Source organism: Corylus avellana, chromosome ca4 (genome assembly GCF_901000735.1).
Source record: "Corylus avellana chromosome ca4, CavTom2PMs-1.0".
NCBI lineage: Eukaryota > Viridiplantae > Streptophyta > Magnoliopsida > Fagales > Betulaceae > Corylus > Corylus avellana.
In genome coordinates, this window is record NC_081544.1 from 10,721,891 (window position 1) to 10,726,296 (window position 4,406).

The following is a 4,406-nucleotide window of genomic DNA, read 5'->3' on the forward strand; positions in this document are numbered from 1 at the left end:
GAGATAGAAATAACGCCCTCAATGATCACTAAGGCAAGGTCCACATTGTGATTTTTCAGAAGGGCATGCAGAAGCTGAGCATGGTCAATGGAAAGTGTAGAATGCTGAATGAGAGGCATTAGATTACTCATAATAATGAGAGTGAGAATTCTCTCAGGGAGCTTGATGGATTTTACCAGAAAGGCTTTCCATGAGCAAGGCCACGGCATTAAGACCAAATAGGTCACCCATTTCCTCATAGAAGGAAGCATCCTTAGGTGCATAAGGAAATTGACTAATGGAAATATAAGGGATCTTCAAAATCTTGGCCAAGGTCTTCGAGTTGAGAGAAATCTCTTTCTTGCGAACATATGTGGTGAGGGTTGAAGAGGAAGCACTATTAGTATGAACGTTTGAGTAGAATTTTCGAACCATTTCTGGAAATACGGCTGGTTGAGGCTCAGTGAATGGAAGCCATTTTCTGCTCTCAAAAACCTGAGGAATGAAGCTGAGTTCTTCTAATGAAAAGTCCTCCATGACAATAGGACGTTTCACAATAACCTTGTGGTCCCAGGACTTCTTTATCAGAATCTGACCTTGATTAGTACTGGTTTGGAATCTCTTTGTGAAAGCATCTTCTCCATCGATAATGGTTGTTTCTGACAGAGGAGGAGTAGGACCAATGGCTATCTAAGGCTTCTTTGTAGATTGAGTAGACGGACTAGGGTCGGAATGAGCATCCTTTTGGGTTCTAGAGAGTCTCTTTCCTTTAGGGGAAGATATATCAACAAGCAAATAACAAGAGACACTTAGAAGACCAACATTTTCTCCTACTGCCAACACATGACACAATTTTGAGGCACCAATTTCTCATAGATTTTGGAAATGAAAAAGAACATCGGCAAACCCATTTCTTCTTAAAACAGAGAGACTCAGCCTTGTGTAGAGAACTAGGTAGTTTAATAAAAAAAACTTCAAGTCTTAAGCCAACAGTATCATGAACAAATAACAACTCAACGGGAAGAACCGACAACCAATGGGAAGTTATAACAAATGAAGACATAGTCACAACATGGGAACTCTAAACTTCAGATTTAACAAATAAAGAGCAACCTTTTGATGAAACTAAAACAAGCAATCATACGAACACTTCATGAGAAACCAAAATTCATGACATTTCAAGGGATCATAGAACCCATTCAATTCAATAGTCTTCAATCAATCATGAGAGGAACAAGAAGCAAGAGACACATACCTTTCAAAGTTGTAGAGGATGGAATGATTAGGCCAAAAAAGGAAAATGGAGAGAGAACTTTTTGAGTAGAGAAAAGTTTTCTAAACAAAAGAAGAACTGAATGAAGAGTCATTGAAGAAAAAGTAAATCTAGTTTCCGTCCAAATAGGAGGGAGCATCCTTTAAGACGAGAAGGCTAAAAATAGTCAAATGGTTGAACTCCCATCCTGATGTAGTACCTTTCCCACTAAGATGGAAAGGGTAACAATTCACGTCATGACAGGGAGCACTCCCATTAAGGTAAAAAGCACACAAACAATCCCATTAAGATGAGATAATTTTCATTAAGACAACATACCCAATCTCCTTTGTAAACAAAAACTTTGAGAACACATCTATCAAAAAAAATTTCTTTAGAGAAAAACAAAAAGGTCAAAAGGCAATTAACTCTCTGATCAAACACGTTGCAATAGACACATTCACCGATTCAATTCACAAAAGAAGAATATTTGGAAAGTCAATCCAGTTAAGGCATAAACAGTGAAGTGAGTGATCATTTCAAAACCAGATGATACACAATTCAAACCTCATATGTCAAGATGTTATGTAGGAAATGGTTTATCACTTTAGGCAAAAGTCAAACCTTTTTTCCCTGATTCTTGAGTGAAAAATTCACACACCCATTCCTCCCCAATTGTCCAAGATATTTATTCTAAGCAATATCAATCCTTTAGATGTTTCACCTTTTACCGCAATGCATAGACACCGGCTTTTTCTATCAGGAACAAAATGTAAGTGTAGTGACCCAAATTATTAACTAAGTTTGTGTAGTTTAGTTACAGGGTTGATTTGGATTTTAGGTCACTAAGAGCAGCTGAAGGGCCATTTTGGGAATTTCAGACTTTCTGACCGTATGTACACCTCAATAGCACTGTAGGTATGCTCTTGTTTCTAATAAGGACATGCGCAGGGGGACCACCATACGTACGTTTGCCAATAGTACACGGACGTACGCAGTCTTGTTCACAATTACCTATCTAAATTAATAGGCAAATAACTTGATGTTTTACCTGAAAGTGCACGAGGTCAGCATAGTAGTATAGTGTGCAAAATACGAGGTCAATCCCACGAGGACTGCTGAATCTTGTCTTAAAATCAATTCCCAAAGCAAAATAAAACAAGAGATTGGATTTAAATTGATAATGATAAAAATGTAGGGCTTTGATATCCACCACTAATTATATTAAGCTAATATATCAATATGCCAATGTTTTGATCAAGTTATGTCTATCTAATGTTTGTCAACCAAAGGGCATGGGTGTATAATCCTTAAGGTATATATTTTCCTAAGCAACGAGTTAGGCATAGGTGTATACTCTAACTCTTTTCTTTTCTAAAGGATTTAGCATGGTATATACTAAGTTGTTCTTCATAAAAGCATATGTTCTATGGAAATCGACAAACACATGAGGCCTAGGACATGGGTGTATACTCCCGGTTCCCCATGTTGATTAACCCAAGAACCCGGTGTGGATTACTTTTATTACTTATGTTAAACCCAGGACTCGGTCATCCGAATTGATTTAACTAACTAGTCCATACCACATGCACATGTTGATCAGGCACACACATATGAGGAATTCATGAAACTAGGTATTAATCAAGTTAGATATCATAACAAGATCATCACAAAGGCGCCAATATTGAATATTAACAAAACATAACTAGGGCTTCAATCTAGCCCTACTAATTAAATTAGCTACACATAGAGTTGATGTTAAACATTTTCAGAAAAGAAAAGAAAGGAAAAGAATAAACCCGAAACTTGAACTTGAAGAGCTCCAATTCTTTTCCTTACAAAGCATACCTACTCTAGATGCTTAAGGGTCTATTTATAGGCTTTAGAAGTCCTTGACAAACTAGTAAACCTAGGAATTTCGTAGGGTTTCAAAACCTATTATAATTGGCAGTTGGAAAACCCTAATATGGAAATATTAGCATCATGGCCGCAGCTTTGATGTGTCTCCTGTGCACGGGTGCGATCGATCGCAACCCGTGTGCGCTCGATCGCAGGTCTACAATCGAGCTTCTTCTATTGTGCGCTCGATCGCTCGTGGCCTACTTCGTGCTTTGTCTTCTCTGGTACTGCGCTCGTAGGGAACCTATGATCGATTGCAGTGTCAGGGGCTCCCATTTTCCCATCTTCTCGCTTTGAGCCCAAATCTTCCAAATTTACTTCATTTTCTTCCAAAAGCCTACAAAAGTAGGGAAAACACAAAAAGGAATTAAAATGACCTAATTAACTAAAACCAAAGGATTAAAACATTTAAGTTAAATGCTGAAAATATAAATATTTTAGCACTTAACATGTAGGGGGACCACCGTACGTACTCTACTTTTTGGATAACCCCTGGGTAATGCCCAAATGTACGATGTAGGCTTTGGTCCGCTGGGTAAACAGTACCATACATATGCCCCAAGAGTATCGTACGTTCGATACTTTTCAGAATCCCTTATAGCACCCTTAGCCCTTTTCTCACTTATAAATACCCTACCCCCTCATCCCTTTACACCCATTTACGCCCCCAAGCTTCTAAAACCCCCCTTGTGTGAGTGTTTTGTGAGAGTTTTGTGAGTTCTTGTAAAAGAAGATGCGGTTCTTGGAGGCTTTGTTTCGAGAGGTAACTTTCTATGCTTAACCTCTCTCTTTAGTTGATTTGTTGTTTACACTAGTTTAGTTGTTGGTTTGAACCTCTAGCTAGATTATGCCTTTAATCTTTGTTGGGTTAGTGTTTCATCATTGATCTTATGCATGGAGGTATCATTTTGAGATAGGAGGTCCTAAAACCCTTTTGGTAGCTTTAGAACTAGTTTGGGAGGATAGGCGGATGTTTGGAATAAATGAGGTTCTACTTGAAACTTCTGGACAGACGTACGGCCTCTAGTCCGGACGTACAATCATCTGATAGCCTCTGTTTTCATGTTCTATATTCATTTTAGTTGAGCTTAGAACTAATAGAAAGATTTCCACATATTTGGAGAACTCGGACCATGTGGAAGGATACTCGGAAAATCTTTACAGCCCAGGTGAGTTTTAACTCACATAATACTCGCCATATACTTTCCAATGTTGCACGGGTATTTTGTATACTGAAACATGCATATTTACAACTCTCACGATATACCCCTTGTTG